Consider the following 18928-nt stretch of genomic DNA (forward strand, 5'->3'; position numbering starts at 1 on the left):
AACTGCTTAGTGTTCTGTTAATTCATCTCACAGAATTACATCTGTATTTCGTGGATCTCTTTGCTAGCCTTATTTCTGTGGAATCTGAGAACAGATATTTCGGATCCCTTTGAAGACTATAGGGCCAGAGGAAATATCCTCCGATAACAAAGAGAAAGAAGCTTTCTGAGAAACTTCTTTGTGTTCTGTGAAATCATCTCAAAGAGTTACAGCGTTCCCCTCAAGAAGCCTTTCGCTAAGACAGTTCTTGTGGAATTGGCAAAGTGATATTTGGAAGGCCATAGAGGACTATGGTGAAAAAGGAAATATCCTCAGATGAAATCTGGAAAGAAGCTTTCTGAGAAACTGCTTAGTGTTCTGTTAATTCATCTCACAGACTTACATCTGTATTTCGTGGATCTCTTTGCTAGCCTTATTTCTTTGGAATCTGAGAACAGGTATTTCAGATCCCTTTGAAGACAATAGGGCCAAAGGAAATATCCTCCGATAACAAAGAGAAAGAAGCTTTCTGAGACACTTCTTTGTGTTCTGTGAAATCATCTCACACAGTTACAGCTTTCGCCTCAAGAAGCCTTTCGCTAAGACAGTTCTTGTGGAATTGGCAAAGTGATTTTTGGAACGCCATTGAGGGCTATGGTGAAAAAGGAAATATCCTCAGATGAAATCTGGAAAGAAGCTTTCTGAGAAACTGCTCTGTGATATGTGACTTCCACTCACAGTGTTACATCTGTATTTCGTGGATCTCTTTGCTAGCCTTATTTCTGTGGAATCTGAGAACAGATATTTCGGATCCCTTTGAAGACTATAGGGCCAAAGGAAATATCCTCCGATAACAAAGAGAAAGAAGCTTTCTGAGAAACTTCTTTGTGTTCTGTGAAATCATCTCACAGAGTTACAGCTTTCCCCTCAAGAAGCCTTTCGCTAAGACAGTTCTTGTGGAATAGGCAAAGAGATATTTGGAAGGCCATAGAGGGCTATGGTGAAAAAGGAAATATCCTCAGATGAAATCTGGAAAGAAGCTTTCTGAGAAACTGCTTAGTGTTCTGTTAATTCATCTCACAGACTTACATCTGTATTTCGTGGATCTCTCTGCTAGCCTTATTTCTGTGGAATCTGAGAAAAGATATTTCGGATCCCTTTGAAGACTATAGGGCCAAAGGAAATATCCTCCGATAACAAAGAGAAAGAAGCTTTCTGAGAAACTTCTTTGTGTTCTGTGAAATCATCTCACAGAGTTACAGCTTTCCCTTCAAGAAGCCTTTCCCTAAGACAGTTCTTGTGGAATTGGCAAAGTGATATTTGGAAGGCCATAGAGGGCTATGCTGAAAAAGGAAATATCCTCAGATGAAATCTGGAAAGAAGCTTTCTGAGAAACTGCTTAGTGTTCTGTTAATTCATCTCACAGACTTACATCTCTATTTCGTGGATCTCTTTGCTAGCCTTATTTCTGTGGAATCTGAGAACAGATATTTCGGATCCCTTTGAAGACTATAGGGCCAAAGGAAATATCCTCCGATAACAAAGAGAAAGAAGCTTTCTGAGAAACTTCTTTGTGTTCTGTGAAATCATCTCACAGAGTTACAGCTTTCCCCTCAAGAAGCCTTTCGCTAAGATAGTTCTTGTGGAATTGGCAAAGTGATATTTGGAAGGCCATAGAGGGCTATGGTGAAAAAGGAAATATCCTCAGATGAAATCTGGAAAGAAGCTTTCTGAGAAACTGCTTAGTTTTCTTTTAATTCATCTCACAGACCTACATCTGTATTTCGTGGATCTCTCTGCTAGCCTTATTTCTGTGGAATCTGAGAACAGATATTTCGGATCCCTTTGAAGACTATAGGGTCAAAGGAAATATCCTCCGATAACTAAGAGAAAGAAGCTTTCTGAGAAACTTCTTTGTGTTCTGTGAAATCATGTCACAGAGTTACAGCTTTCCCCTCTGAAGCCATTCGCTAAGACAGTTCTTGTGGAATTGGCAACGTGATATTTGGAACGCCATAGAGGGCTATGGTGAAAAAGGAAATATCCTCAGATGAAATCTGGAAAGAAGCTTTCTGAGAAACTGCTCTGTGATATGTGACTTCCACTCACAGAGTTACATCTGTATTTCGTGGATCTCTTTGCTAGCCTTATTTCTGTGGAATCTGAGAACAGATATTTCGGATCCCTTTGAAGACTATAGGGCCAAAGGAAATATCCTCTGATAACAAAGAGAAAGAAGCTTTCTGAGAAACTTCTTTGTGTTCTGTGAAATCATCTCACAGAGTTACAGCTTTCCCCTCAAGAAGCCTTTCGCTAAGACAGTTCTTGTGGAATTGGCAAAGTGATATTTGGAACGCCATAGAGGGCTATGGTGAAAAAGGAAATATCCTCAGATGAAATCTGGAAAGAAGCTTTCTGAGAAACTGCTTAGTGTTCTGTTAATTCATCTCACAGAGTTGCATCTGAATTACGTGGATCTCTTTGCTAGCCTTATTTCTGTGGAATCTGAGAACAGATATTTCGGATCCCTTGGAAGACTATAGGGCCAAAGGAAATATCCTCCGATAACAAAGAGAAAGAAGCTTTCTGAGAAACTTCTTTGTGTTCTGTGAAATCATCTCACAGAGTTACAGCTTTCCCCTCAAGAAGCCTTTCGCTAAGATAGTTCTTGTGGAATTGGCAAAGTGATATTTGGAAGGCCATAGAGGGCTATGGTGAAAAAGGAAATATCCTCAGATGAAATCTGGAAAGAAGCTTTCTGAGAAACTGCTTAGTTTTCTTTTAATTCATCTCACAGACCTACATCTGTATTTCGTGGATCTCTTTGCTAGCCTTATTTCTGTGGAATCTGAGAACAGATATTTCGGATCCCTTTGAAGACTATAGGGCCAAAGGAAATATCCTCCGATAACAAAGAGAAAGAAGCTTTCTGAGAAACTTCTTTGGGTTCTGTGAAATCATCTCACAGAGTTACAGCTTTCCCCTCAAGAAGAATTTCGCTAAGACAGTTCTTGTGGAATTGGCAAAGTGAAATTTGGAACGCCATAGAGGGCTATGGTGAAAAAGGAAATATCCTCAGATGAAATCTGGAAAGAAGCTTTCTGAGAAACTGCTCTGTGATATGTGACTTCCACTCACAGAGTTACATCTGTATTTCGTGGATCTCTTTGCTAGCCTTATTTCTGTGGAATCTGAGAACAGATATTTCGGATCCCTTTGAAGACTATAGGGCCAAAGGAAATATCCTCCGATAACAAAGAGAAAGAAGCTTTCTGAGAAACTTCTTTGTGTTCTGTGAAATCATCTCACAGAGTTACAGCTTTCCCCTCAAGAAGCCATTCGCTAAGACAGTTCTTGTGGAATTGGCAACGTGATATTTGGAACGGCATAGAGGGCTATGGTGAAAAAGGAAATATCCTCAGATGAAATCTGGAAAGAAGCTTTCTGAGAAACTGCTCTGTGATATGTGACTTCCACTCACAGAGTTACATCTGTATTTCGTGGATCTCTTTGCTAGCCTTATTTCTGTGGAATCTGAGAACAGATATTTCGGATCCCTTTGAAGACTATAGGGCCAAAGGAAATATCCTCCGATAACAAAGAGAAAGAAGCTTTCTGAGAAACTTCTTTGTGTTCTGTGAAATCATCTCACAGAGTTACAGCTTTCCCCTCAAGAAGCCTTTCACTAAGACAGTTCTTGTGGAATTGGCAAAGTGATATTTGGAACGCCATAGACGGCTTTGGTGAAAAAGGAAATATCCTCAGATGAAATCTGGAAAGAAGCTTTCTGAGAAACTGCTTAGTTTTCTGTTAAATCATCTCACAGAGTTACATCTGTATTTCGTGGATCTCTTTGCTAGCCTTATTTCTGTGGAATCTGAGAACAGATATTTCGGATCCCTTTGAAGACTATAGGGTCAAAGGAAATATCCTCCGATAACAAAGAGAAAGAAGCTTTCTGAGAAACTTCTTCGTGTTCTGTGAAATCATCTCACAGAGTTACACCTTTCCCCTCAAGAAGCCTTTCGCTAAGACAGTTCTTGTGGAATTGGCAAAGTGATATTTGGAACGCCATAGAGGGCTACGGTGAAAAAGGAAATATCCTCAGATGAAATCTGGAAAGAAGCTTTCTGAGAAACTGCTTAGTGTTCTGTTAATTCATCTCACAGACTTACATCTCTATTTCGTGGATCTCTTTGCTAGCCTTATTTCTGTGGAATCTGAGAACAGATATTTCGGATCCCTTTGAAGACTATAGGGCCAAAGGAAATATCCTCCGATAACAAAGAGAAAGAAGCTTTCTGAGAAACTTCTTTGTGTTCTGTGAAATCATCTCACAGAGTGACAGCTTTCCCCTCAAGAAGTCTTTCGCTAAGATAGTTCTTGTGGAATTGGCAAAGTGATATTTGGAAGGCCATAGAGGGCTATGGGGAAATAGGAAATATCCTCAGATGAAATCTGGAAAGAAGCTTTCTGAGAAACTGCTTAATTTTCTTTTAATTCATCTCACAGACCTACATCTGTATTTCGTGGATCTCTCTGCTAGCCTTATTTCTGTGGAATCTGAGAACAGATATTTCGGATCCCTTTGAAGACTATAGGGTCAAAGGAAATATCCTCCGATAACAAAGAGAAAGAAGCTTTCTGAGAAACTTCTTTGTGTTCTGTGAAATCATGTCACAGAGTTACAGCTTTCCCCTCAAGAAGCCATTCGCTAAGACAGTTCTTGTGGAATTGGCAACGTGATATTTGGAACGGCATAGAGGGCTATGGTGAAAAAGGAAATATCCTCAGATGAAATCTGGAAAGAAGCTTTCTGAGAAACTGCTCTGTGATATGTGACTTCCACTCACAGAGTTACATCTGTATTTCGTGGATCTCTTTGCCAGCCTTATTTCTCTGGAATCTGAGAACAGATATTTCGGATCCCTTTGAAGACTATAGGGCCAAAGGAAATATCCTCTGATAACAAAGAGAAAGAAGCTTTCTGAGAAACTTCTTTGTGTTCTGTGAAATCATCTCACAGAGTTACAGCTTTCCCCTCAAGAAGCCTTTCGCTAAGACAGTTCTTGTGGAATTGGCAAAGTGATATTTGGAACGCCATAGAGGGCTATGGTGAAAAAGGAAATATCCTCAGATGAAATCTGGAAAGAAGCTTTCTGAGAAACTGCTTAGTGTTCTGTTAATTCATCTCACAGAGTTGCATCTGAATTACGTGGATCTCTTTGCTAGCCTTATTTCTGTGGAATCTGAGAACAGATATTTCGGATCCCTTGGAAGACTATAGGGCCAAAGGAAATATCCTCCGATAACAAAGAGAAAGAAGCTTTCTGAGAAACTTCTTTGTGTTCTGTGAAATCATCTCACAGAGTTACAGCTTTCCCCTCAAGAAGCCTTTCGCTAAGATAGTTCTTGTGGAATTGGCAAAGTGATATTTGGAAGGCCATAGAGGGCTATGGTGAAAAAGGAAATATCCTCAGATGAAATCTGGAAAGAAGCTTTCTGAGAAACTGCTTAGTTTTCTTTTAATTCATCTCACAGACCTACATCTGTATTTCGTGGATCTCTTTGCTAGCCTTATTTCTGTGGAATCTGAGAACAGATATTTCGGATCCCTTTGAAGACTATAGGGCCAAAGGAAATATCCTCCGATAACAAAGAGAAAGAAGCTTTCTGAGAAACTTCTTTGGGTTCTGTGAAATCATCTCACAGAGTTACAGCTTTCCCCTCAAGAAGCCTTTCGCTAAGACAGTTCTTGTGGAATTGGCAAAGTGAAATTTGGAACGCCATAGAGGGCTATGGTGAAAAAGGAAATATCCTCAGATGAAATCAGGAAAGAAGCTTTCTGAGAAACTGCTCTGTGATATGTGACTTCCACTCACAGAGTTACATCTGTATTTCGTGGATCTCTTTGCTAGCCTTATTTCTGTGGAATCTGAGAACAGATATTTCGGATCCCTTTGAAGACTATAGGGCCAAAGGAAATATCCTCCGATAACAAAGAGAAAGAAGCTTTCTGAGAAACTTCTTTGTGTTCTGTGAAATCATCTCACAGAGTTACAGCTTTCCCCTCAAGAAGCCATTCGCTAAGACAGTTCTTGTGGAATTGGCAACGTGATATTTGGAACGGCATAGAGGGCTATGGTGAAAAAGGAAATATCCTCAGATGAAATCTGGAAAGAAGCTTTCTGAGAAACTGCTCTGTGATATGTGACTTCCACTCACAGAGTTACATCTGTATTTCGTGGATCTCTTTGCTAGCCTTATTTCTCTGGAATCTGAGAACAGATATTTCGGATCCCTTTGAAGACTATAGGGCCAAAGGAAATATCCTCCGATAACAAAGAGAAAGAAGCTTTCTGAGAAACTTCTTTGTGTTCTGTGAAATCATCTCACAGAGTTACAGCTTTCCCCTCAAGAAGCCTTTCACTAAGACAGTTCTTGTGGAATTGGCAAAGTGATATTTGGAACACCATAGACGGCTATGGTGAAAAAGGAAATATCCTCAGATGAAATCTGGAAAGAAGCTTTCTGAGAAACTGCTTAGTTTTCTTTTAATTCATCTCACAGACCTACATCTGTATTTCGTGGATCTCTTTGCTAGCCTTATTTCTGTGGAATCTGAGAACAGATATTTCGGATCCCTTTGAAGACTATAGGGCCAAAGGAAATATCCTCCGATAACAAAGAGAAAGAAGCTTTCTGAGAAACTTCTTTGGGTTCTGTGAAATCATCTCACAGAGTTACAGCTTTCCCCTCAAGAAGCCTTTCGCTAAGACAGTTCTTGTGGAATTGGCAAAGTGAAATTTGGAACGCCATAGAGGGCTATGGTGAAAAAGGAAATATCCTCAGATGAAATCTGGAAAGAAGCTTTCTGAGAAACTGCTCTGTGATATGTGACTTCCACTCACAGAGTTACATCTGTATTTCGTGGATCTCTTTGCTAGCCTTATTTCTGTGGAATCTGAGAACAGATATTTCGGATCCCTTTGAAGACTATAGGGCCAAAGGAAATATCCTCCGATAACAAAGAGAAAGAAGCTTTCTGAGAAACTTCTTTGTGTTCTGTGAAATCATCTCACAGAGTTACAGCTTTCCCCTCAAGAAGCCATTCGCTAAGACAGTTCTTGTGGAATTGGCAACGTGATATTTGGAACGGCATAGAGGGCTATGGTGAAAAAGGAAATATCCTCAGATGAAATCTGGAAAGAAGCTTTCTGAGAAACTGCTCTGTGATATGTGACTTCCACTCACAGAGTTACATCTGTATTTCGTGGATCTCTTTGCTAGCCTTATTTCTCTGGAATCTGAGAACAGATATTTCGGATCCCTTTGAAGACTATAGGGCCAAAGGAAATATCCTCCGATAACAAAGAGAAAGAAGCTTTCTGAGAAACTTCTTTGTGTTCTGTGAAATAATCTCACAGAGTTACAGCTTTCCCCTCAAGAAGCCTTTCACTAAGACAGTTCTTGTGGAATTGGCAAAGTGATATTTGGAACGCCATAGACGGCTTTGGTGAAAAAGGAAATATCCTCAGATGAAATCTGGAAAGAAGCTTTCTGAGAAACTGCTTAGTTTTCTGTTAAATCATCTCACAGAGTTACATCTGTATTTCGTGGATCTCTTTGCTAGCCTTATTTCTGTGGAATCTGAGAACAGATATTTCGGATCCCTTTGAAGACTATAGGGTCAAAGGAAATATCCTCCGATAACAAAGAGAAAGAAGCTTTCTGAGAAACTTCTTCGTGTTCTGTGAAATCATCTCACAGAGTTACACCTTTCCCCTCAAGAAGCCTTTCGCTAAGACAGTTCTTGTGGAATTGGCAAAGTGATATTTGGAACGCCATAGAGGGCTACGGTGAAAAAGGAAATATCCTCAGATGAAATCTGGAAAGAAGCTTTCTGAGAAACTGCTTAGTGTTCTGTTAATTCATCTCACAGACTTACATCTCTATTTCGTGGATCTCTTTGCTAGCCTTATTTCTGTGGAATCTGAGAACAGATATTTCGGATCCCTTTGAAGACTATAGGGCCAAAGGAAATATCCTCCGATAACAAAGAGAAAGAAGCTTTCTGAGAAACTTCTTTGTGTTCTGTGAAATCATCTCACAGAGTGACAGCTTTCCCCTCAAGAAGTCTTTCGCTAAGATAGTTCTTGTGGAATTGGCAAAGTGATATTTGGAAGGCCATAGAGGGCTATGGGGAAATAGGAAATATCCTCAGATGAAATCTGGAAAGAAGCTTTCTGAGAAACTGCTTAATTTTCTTTTAATTCATCTCACAGACCTACATCTGTATTTCGTGGATCTCTCTGCTAGCCTTATTTCTGTGGAATCTGAGAACAGATATTTCGGATCCCTTTGAAGACTATAGGGTCAAAGGAAATATCCTCCGATAACAAAGAGAAAGAAGCTTTCTGAGAAACTTCTTTGTGTTCTGTGAAATCATGTCACAGAGTTACAGCTTTCCCCTCAAGAAGCCATTCGCTAAGACAGTTCTTGTGGAATTGGCAACGTGATATTTGGAACGGCATAGAGGGCTATGGTGAAAAAGGAAATATCCTCAGATGAAATCTGGAAAGAAGCTTTCTGAGAAACTGCTCTGTGATATGTGACTTCCACTCACAGAGTTACATCTGTATTTCGTGGATCTCTTTGCTAGCCTTATTTCTCTGGAATCTGAGAACAGATATTTCGGATCCCTTTGAAGACTATAGGGCCAAAGGAAATATCCTCTGATAACAAAGAGAAAGAAGCTTTCTGAGAAACTTCTTTGTGTTCTGTGAAATCATCTCACAGAGTTACAGCTTTCCCCTCAAGAAGCCTTTCGCTAAGACAGTTCTTGTGGAATTGGCAAAGTGATATTTGGAACGCCATAGAGGGCTATGGTGAAAAAGGAAATATCCTCAGATGAAATCTGGAAAGAAGCTTTCTGAGAAACTGCTTAGTGTTCTGTTAATTCATCTCACAGAGTTGCATCTGAATTACGTGGATCTCTTTGCTAGCCTTATTTCTGTGGAATCTGAGAACAGATATTTCGGATCCCTTGGAAGACTATAGGGCCAAAGGAAATATCCTCCGATAACAAAGAGAAAGAAGCTTTCTGAGAAACTTCTTTGTGTTCTGTGAAATCATCTCACAGAGTTACAGCTTTCCCCTCAAGAAGCCTTTCGCTAAGATAGTTCTTGTGGAATTGGCAAAGTGATATTTGGAAGGCCATAGAGGGCTATGGTGAAAAAGGAAATATCCTCAGATGAAATCTGGAAAGAAGCTTTCTGAGAAACTGCTTAGTTTTCTTTTAATTCATCTCACAGACCTACATCTGTATTTCGTGGATCTCTTTGCTAGCCTTATTTCTGTGGAATCTGAGAACAGATATTTCGGATCCCTTTGAAGACTATAGGGCCAAAGGAAATATCCTCCGATAACAAAGAGAAAGAAGCTTTCTGAGAAACTTCTTTGGGTTCTGTGAAATCATCTCACAGAGTTACAGCTTTCCCCTCAAGAAGCCTTTCGCTAAGACAGTTCTTGTGGAATTGGCAAAGTGAAATTTGGAACGCCATAGAGGGCTATGGTGAAAAAGGAAATATCCTCAGATGAAATCAGGAAAGAAGCTTTCTGAGAAACTGCTCTGTGATATGTGACTTCCACTCACAGAGTTACATCTGTATTTCGTGGATCTCTTTGCTAGCCTTATTTCTGTGGAATCTGAGAACAGATATTTCGGATCCCTTTGAAGACTATAGGGCCAAAGGAAATATCCTCCGATAACAAAGAGAAAGAAGCTTTCTGAGAAACTTCTTTGTGTTCTGTGAAATCATCTCACAGAGTTACAGCTTTCCCCTCAAGAAGCCATTCGCTAAGACAGTTCTTGTGGAATTGGCAACGTGATATTTGGAACGGCATAGAGGGCTATGGTGAAAAAGGAAATATCCTCAGATGAAATCTGGAAAGAAGCTTTCTGAGAAACTGCTCTGTGATATGTGACTTCCACTCACAGAGTTACATCTGTATTTCGTGGATCTCTTTGCTAGCCTTATTTCTCTGGAATCTGAGAACAGATATTTCGGATCCCTTTGAAGACTATAGGGCCAAAGGAAATATCCTCCGATAACAAAGAGAAAGAAGCTTTCTGAGAAACTTCTTTGTGTTCTGTGAAATAATCTCACAGAGTTACAGCTTTCCCCTCAAGAAGCCTTTCACTAAGACAGTTCTTGTGGAATTGGCAAAGTGATATTTGGAACGCCATAGACGGCTATGGTGAAAAAGGAAATATCCTCAGATGAAATCTGGAAAGAAGCTTTCTGAGAAACTGCTTAGTTTTCTGTTAATTCATCTCACAGAGTTACATCTGTATTTCGTGGATCTCTTTGCTAGCCTTATTTCTGTGGAATCTGAGAACAGATATTTCGGATCCCTTTGAAGACTATAGGGTCAAAGGAAATATCCTCCGATAACAAAGAGAAAGAAGCTTTCTGAGAAACTTCTTCGTGTTCTGTGAAATCATCTCACAGAGTTACACCTTTCCCCTCAAGAAGCCTTTCGCTAAGACAGTTCTTGTGGAATTGGCAAAGTGATATTTGGAACGCCATAGAGGGCTACGGTGAAAAAGGAAATATCCTCAGATGAAATCTGGAAAGAAGCTTTCTGAGAAACTGCTTAGTGTTCTGTTAATTCATCTCACAGACTTACATCTCTATTTCGTGGATCTCTTTGCTAGCCTTATTTCTGTGGAATCTGAGAACAGATATTTCGGATCCCTTTGAAGACTATAGGGCCAAAGGAAATATCCTCCGATAACAAAGAGAAAGAAGCTTTCTGAGAAACTTCTTTGTGTTCTGTGAAATCATCTCACAGAGTTACAGCTTTCCCCTCAAGAAGCCTTTCCCTAAGACAGTTCTTGTGGAATTGGCAAAGTGATATTTGGAACGCCATAGAGGGCTATGTTGAAAAAGGAAATATCCTCAGATGAAATCTGGAAAGAAGCTTTCTGAGAAACTGCTTAGTTTTCTGTTAATTCATCTCACAGAGTTACATCTGTATTTCGTGGATCTCTTTGCTAGCCTTATTTCTGTGGAATCTGAGAACAGATATTTCGGATCCCTTTGAAGACTACAGGGTCAAAGGAAATATCCTCCGATAACAAAGAGAAAGAAGCTTTCTGAGAAACTTCTTCGTGTTCTGTGAAATCATCTCACAGAGTTACAGCTTTCCCCTCAAGAAGCCTTTCGCTAAGACAGTTCTTGTGGAATTGGCAAAGTGATATTTGGAACGCCATAGAGGGCTACGGTGAAAAAGGAAATATCCTCAGATGAAATCTGGAAAGAAGCTTTCTGAGAAACTGCTTAGTGTTCTGTTAATTCATCTCAGAGAATTACATCTGTATTTCGTGGATCTCTTTGCTAGCCTTATTTCTGTGGAATCTGAGAACAGATATTTCGGATCCCTTTGAAGACTATAGGGCCAAAGGAAATATCCTCCGATAACAAAGAGAAAGAAGCTTTCTGAGAAACTTCTTTGTGTTCTGTGAAATCATCTCACAGAGTTACAGCTTTCCCCTCAAAAAGCCTTTCGCTAAGACAATTCTTGTGGAATTGGCAAAGTGATATTTGGAAGGCCATAGAGGGCTATGGTGAAAAAGGAAATATCCTCAGATGAAATCTGGAAAGAAGCTTTCTGAGAAACTGCTTAGTGTTCTGTTAATTCATCTCACAGACTTACATCTGTATTTCGTGGATCTCTTTGCTAGCCTTATTTCTGTGGAATCTGAGAACAGATATTTCAGAACCCTTTGAAGACTATAGGGCCAAAGGAAATATCCTCCGATAACAAAGAGAAAGAAGCTTTCTGAGAAACTTCTTTGTGTTCTGTGAAATCATCTCACAGAGTTACAGCTTTCCCCTCAAGAAGCCTTTCGCTAAGACAGTTCTTATGGAATTGGCAAAGTGATATTTGGAAGGCCATAGAGGGCTATGGTGAAGAAGGAAATATCCTCAGATGAAATCTGGAAAGAAGCTTTCTGAGAAACTGCTTAGTTTTCTTTTAATTCATCTCACAGACCTACATCTGTATTTCGTGGATCTCTTTGCTAGCCTTATTTCTGTGGAAACTGAGAACAGATATTTCGGATCCCTTTGAAGACTACAGGGCCAAAGGAAATATCCTCCGATAACAAAGAGAAAGAAGCTTTCTGAGAAACTTCTTTGGGTTCTGTGAAATCATCTCACAAGGTTACAGCTTTCCCCTCAAGAAGCCTTTCGCTAAGACAGTTCTTGTGGAATTGGCAAAGTGAAATTTGGAACGCCATAGAGGGCTATGGTGAAAAAGGAAATATCCTCAGATGAAATCTGGAAAGAAGCTTTCTGAGAAACTGCTCTGTGATATGTGACTTCCACTCACAGAGTTACATCTGTATTTCGTGGATCTCTTTGCTAGCCTTATTTCTGTGGAATCTGAGAACAGATATTTCGGATCCCTTTGAAGACTATAGGGCCAAAGGAAATATCCTCCGATAACAAAGAGAAAGAAGCTTTCTGAGAAACTTCTTTGTGTTCTGTGAAATCATCTCACAGAGTTACAGCTTTCCCCTCAAGAAGCCTTTCACTAAGACAGTTCTTGTGGAATTGGCAAAGTGATATTTGGAAGGCCATAGAGGGCTATGGTGAAAAAGGAAATATCCTCAGATGAAATCTGGAAAGAAGCTTTCTGAGAAACTGCTTAGTTTTCTGTTAATTCATCTCACAGAGTTACATCTGTATTTCGTGGATCTCTTTGCTAGCCTTATTTCTGTGGAATCTGAGAACAGATATTTCGGATCCCTTAGAAGACTATAGGGCCAAAGGAAATATCCTCCGATAACAAAGAGAAAGAAGCTTTCTGAGAAACTTCTTTGTGTTCTGTGAAATCATCTCACAGAGTTACAGCTTTCCCCCAAGAAGCCTTTCGCTAAGACAGTTCTTGTGGAATTGGCAAAGTGATATTTGGAACGCCATAGAGGGCTATGGTGAATAAGGAAATATCCTCAGATGAAATCTGGAAAGAAGCTTTCTGAGAAACTGCTTAGTGTTCTGTTAATTCATCTCAGAGAATTACATCTGTATTTCGTGGATCTCTTTGCTAGCCTTATTTCTGTGGAATCTGAGAATAGATATTTCGGATCCCTTTGAAGACTATAGGGCCAAAGGAAATATCCTCCGATAACAAAGAGAAAGAAGCTTTCTGAGAAACTTCTTTGTGTTCTGTGAAATCATCTCACAGAGTTACAGCTTTCCCCTCAAGAAGCCTTATGCTAAGACAGTTCTTGTGGAATTGGCAAAGTGATATTTGGAACGCCATAGAGGGCTATGGTGAAAAAGGAAATATCCTCAGATGAAATCTGGAAAGAAGCTTTCTGAGAAGCTGCTCTGTGATATGTGACTTCCACTCACAGAGTTACATCTGTATTTCGTGGATCTCTTTGCTAGCCTTATATCTGTGGAATCTGAGAACAGATATTTCGGATCCCTTTGAAGACTATAGGGCCAAAGGAAATATCCTCCGATAACAAAGAGAAAGAAGCTTTCTGAGAAACTTCTTTGTGTTCTGTGAAATCATCTCACAGAGTTACAGCTTTCCCCTCAAGAAGCCTTTCACTAAGACAGTTCTTGTGGAATTGGCAAAGTGATATTTGGAAGGCCATAGAGGGCTATGGGGAAATAGGAAATATCCTCAGATGAAATCTGGAAAGAAGCTTTCTGAGAAACTGCTTAATTTTCTTTTAATTCATCTCACAGACCTACATCTGTATTTCGTGGATCTCTCTGCTAGCCTTATTTCTGTGGAATCTGAGAACAGATATTTCGGATCCCTTTGAAGACTATAGGGTCAAAGGAAATATCCTCCGATAACAAAGAGAAAGAAGCTTTCTGAGAAACTTCTTTGTGTTCTGTGAAATCATGTCACAGAGTTACAGCTTTCCCCTCAAGAAGCCATTCGCTAAGACAGTTCTTGTGGAATTGGCAACGTGATATTTGGAACGGCATAGAGGGCTATGGTGAAAAAGGAAATATCCTCAGATGAAATCTGGAAAGAAGCTTTCTGAGAAACTGCTCTGTGATATGTGACTTCCACTCACAGAGTTACATCTGTATTTCGTGGATCTCTTTGCTAGCCTTATTTCTCTGGAATCTGAGAACAGATATTTCGGATCCCTTTGAAGACTATAGGGCCAAAGGAAATATCCTCTGATAACAAAGAGAAAGAAGCTTTCTGAGAAACTTCTTTGTGTTCTGTGAAATCATCTCACAGAGTTACAGCTTTCCCCTCAAGAAGCCTTTCGCTAAGACAGTTCTTGTGGAATTGGCAAAGTGATATTTGGAACGCCATAGAGGGCTATGGTGAAAAAGGAAATATCCTCAGATGAAATCTGGAAAGAAGCTTTCTGAGAAACTGCTTAGTGTTCTGTTAATTCATCTCACAGAGTTGCATCTGAATTACGTGGATCTCTTTGCTAGCCTTATTTCTGTGGAATCTGAGAACAGATATTTCGGATCCCTTGGAAGACTATAGGGCCAAAGGAAATATCCTCCGATAACAAAGAGAAAGAAGCTTTCTGAGAAACTTCTTTGTGTTCTGTGAAATCATCTCACAGAGTTACAGCTTTCCCCTCAAGAAGCCTTTCGCTAAGATAGTTCTTGTGGAATTGGCAAAGTGATATTTGGAAGGCCATAGAGGGCTATGGTGAAAAAGGAAATATCCTCAGATGAAATCTGGAAAGAAGCTTTCTGAGAAACTGCTTAGTTTTCTTTTAATTCATCTCACAGACCTACATCTGTATTTCGTGGATCTCTTTGCTAGCCTTATTTCTGTGGAATCTGAGAACAGATATTTCGGATCCCTTTGAAGACTATAGGGCCAAAGGAAATATCCTCCGATAACAAAGAGAAAGAAGCTTTCTGAGAAACTTCTTTGGGTTCTGTGAAATCATCTCACAGAGTTACAGCTTTCCCCTCAAGAAGCCTTTCGCTAAGACAGTTCTTGTGGAATTGGCAAAGTGAAATTTGGAACGCCATAGAGGGCTATGGTGAAAAAGGAAATATCCTCAGATGAAATCAGGAAAGAAGCTTTCTGAGAAACTGCTCTGTGATATGTGACTTCCACTCACAGAGTTACATCTGTATTTCGTGGATCTCTTTGCTAGCCTTATTTCTGTGGAATCTGAGAACAGATATTTCGGATCCCTTTGAAGACTATAGGGCCAAAGGAAATATCCTCCGATAACAAAGAGAAAGAAGCTTTCTGAGAAACTTCTTTGTGTTCTGTGAAATCATCTCACAGAGTTACAGCTTTCCCCTCAAGAAGCCATTCGCTAAGACAGTTCTTGTGGAATTGGCAACGTGATATTTGGAACGGCATAGAGGGCTATGGTGAAAAAGGAAATATCCTCAGATGAAATCTGGAAAGAAGCTTTCTGAGAAACTGCTCTGTGATATGTGACTTCCACTCACAGAGTTACATCTGTATTTCGTGGATCTCTTTGCTAGCCTTATTTCTCTGGAATCTGAGAACAGATATTTCGGATCCCTTTGAAGACTATAGGGCCAAAGGAAATATCCTCCGATAACAAAGAGAAAGAAGCTTTCTGAGAAACTTCTTTGTGTTCTGTGAAATAATCTCACAGAGTTACAGCTTTCCCCTCAAGAAGCCTTTCACTAAGACAGTTCTTGTGGAATTGGCAAAGTGATATTTGGAACGCCATAGACGGCTATGGTGAAAAAGGAAATATCCTCAGATGAAATCTGGAAAGAAGCTTTCTGAGAAACTGCTTAGTTTTCTGTTAATTCATCTCACAGAGTTACATCTGTATTTCGTGGATCTCTTTGCTAGCCTTATTTCTGTGGAATCTGAGAACAGATATTTCGGATCCCTTTGAAGACTATAGGGTCAAAGGAAATATCCTCCGATAACAAAGAGAAAGAAGCTTTCTGAGAAACTTCTTCGTGTTCTGTGAAATCATCTCACAGAGTTACACCTTTCCCCTCAAGAAGCCTTTCGCTAAGACAGTTCTTGTGGAATTGGCAAAGTGATATTTGGAACGCCATAGAGGGCTACGGTGAAAAAGGAAATATCCTCAGATGAAATCTGGAAAGAAGCTTTCTGAGAAACTGCTTAGTGTTCTGTTAATTCATCTCACAGACTTACATCTCTATTTCGTGGATCTCTTTGCTAGCCTTATTTCTGTGGAATCTGAGAACAGATATTTCGGATCCCTTTGAAGACTATAGGGCCAAAGGAAATATCCTCCGATAACAAAGAGAAAGAAGCTTTCTGAGAAACTTCTTTGTGTTCTGTGAAATCATCTCACAGAGTTACAGCTTTCCCCTCAAGAAGCCTTTCCCTAAGACAGTTCTTGTGGAATTGGCAAAGTGATATTTGGAACGCCATAGAGGGCTATGGTGAAAAAGGAAATATCCTCAGATGAAATCTGGAAAGAAGCTTTCTGAGAAACTGCTTAGTTTTCTGTTAATTCATCTCACAGAGTTACATCTGTATTTCGTGGATCTCTTTGCTAGCCTTATTTCTGTGGAATCTGAGAACAGATATTTCGGATCCCTTTGAAGACTACAGGGTCAAAGGAAATATCCTCCGATAACAAAGAGAAAGAAACTTTCTGAGAAACTTCTTCGTGTTCTGTGAAATCATCTCACAGAGTTACAGCTTTCCCCTCAAGAAGCCTTTCGCTAAGACAGTTCTTGTGGAATTGGCAAAGTGATATTTGGAACGCCATAGAGGGCTACGGTGAAAAAGGAAATATCCTCAGATGAAATCTGGAAAGAAGCTTTCTGAGAAACTGCTTAGTGTTCTGTTAATTCATCTCAGAGAATTACATCTGTATTTCGTGGATCTCTTTGCTAGCCTTATTTCTGTGGAATCTGAGAACAGATATTTCGGATCCCTTTGAAGACTATAGGGCCAAAGGAAATATCCTCCGATAACAAAGAGAAAGAAGCTTTCTGAGAAACTTCTTTGTGTTCTGTGAAATCATCTCACAGAGTTACAGCTTTCCCCTCAAAAAGCCTTTCGCTAAGACAATTCTTGTGGAATTGGCAAAGTGATATTTGGAAGGCCATAGAGGGCTATGGTGAAAAAGGAAATATCCTCAGATGAAATCTGGAAAGAAGCTTTCTGAGAAACTGCTTAGTGTTCTGTTAATTCATCTCACAGACTTACATCTGTATTTCGTGGATCTCTTTGCTAGCCTTATTTCTGTGGAATCTGAGAACAGATATTTCAGATCCCTTTGAAGACTATAGGGCCAAAGGAAATATCCTCCGATAACAAAGAGAAAGAAGCTTTCTGAGAAACTTCTTTGTGTTCTGTGAAATCATCTCACAGAGTTACAGCTTTCCCCTCAAGAAGCCTTTCGCTAAGACAGTTCTTATGGAATTGGCAAAGTGATATTTGGAAGGCCATAGAGGGCTATGGTGAAAAAGGAAATATCCTCAGATGAAATCTGGAAAGAAGCTTTCTGAGAAACTGCTTAGTTTTCTTTTAATTCATCTCACAGACCTACATCTGTATTTCGTGGATCTCTTTGCTAGCCTTATTTCTGTGGAAACTGAGAACAGATATTTCGGATCCCTTTGAAGACTACAGGGCCAAAGGAAATATCCTCCGATAACAAAGAGAAAGAAGCTTTCTGAGAAACTTCTTTGGGTTCTGTGAAATCATCTCACAAGGTTACAGCTTTCCCCTCAAGAAGCCTTTCGCTAAGACAGTTCTTGTGGAATTGGCAAAGTGAAATTTGGAACGCCATAGAGGGCTATGGTGAAAAAGGAAATATCCTCAGATGAAATCTGGAAAGAAGCTTTCTGAGAAACTGCTCTGTGATATGTGACTTCCACTCACAGAGTTACATCTGTATTTCGTGGATCTCTTTGCTAGCCTTATTTCTGTGGAATCTGAGAACAGATATTTCGGATCCCTTTGAAGACTATAGGGCCAAAGGAAATATCCTCCGATAACAAAGAGAAAGAAGCTTTCTGAGAAACTTCTTTGTGTTCTGTGAAATCATCTCACAGAGTTACAGCTTTCCCCTCAAGAAGCCTTTCACTAAGACAGTTCTTGTGGAATTGGCAAAGTGATATTTGGAAGGCCATAGAGGGCTATGGTGAAAAAGGAAATATCCTCAGATGAAATCTGGAAAGAAGCTTTCTGAGAAACTGCTTAGTTTTCTGTTAATTCATCTCACAGAGTTACATCTGTATTTCGTGGATCTCTTTGCTAGCCTTATTTCTGTGGAATCTGAGAACAGATATTTCGGATCCCTTAGAAGACTATAGGGCCAAAGGAAATATCCTCCGATAACAAAGAGAAAGAAGCTTTCTGAGAAACTTCTTTGTGTTCTGTGAAATCATCTCACAGAGTTACAGCTTTCCCCCAAGAAGCCTTTCGCTAAGACAGTTCTTGTGGAATTGGCAAAGTGATATTTGGAACGCCATAGAGGGCTATGGTGAATAAGGAAATATCCTCAGATGAAATCTGGAAAGAAGCTTTCTGAGAAACTGCTTAGTGTTCTGTTAATTCATCTCAGAGAATTACATCTGTATTTCGTGGATCTCTTTGCTAGCCTTATTTCTGTGGAATCTGAGAATAGATATTTCGGATCCCTTTGAAGACTATAGGGCCAAAGGAAATATCCTCCGATAACAAAGAGAAAGAAGCTTTCTGAGAAACTTCTTTGTGTTCTGTGAAATCATCTCACAGAGTTACAGCTTTCCCCTCAAGAAGCCTTATGCTAAGACAGTTCTTGTGGAATTGGCAAAGTGATATTTGGAACGCCATAGAGGGCTATGGTGAAAAAGGAAATATCCTCAGATGAAATCTGGAAAGAAGCTTTCTGAGAAGCTGCTCTGTGATATGTGACTTCCACTCACAGAGTTACATCTGTATTTCGTGGATCTCTTTGCTA

Source organism: Macaca mulatta, chromosome 13, assembly GCF_049350105.2.
Source record: "Macaca mulatta isolate MMU2019108-1 chromosome 13, T2T-MMU8v2.0, whole genome shotgun sequence".
Classification (NCBI taxonomy): Eukaryota; Metazoa; Chordata; class Mammalia; order Primates; family Cercopithecidae; genus Macaca; species Macaca mulatta.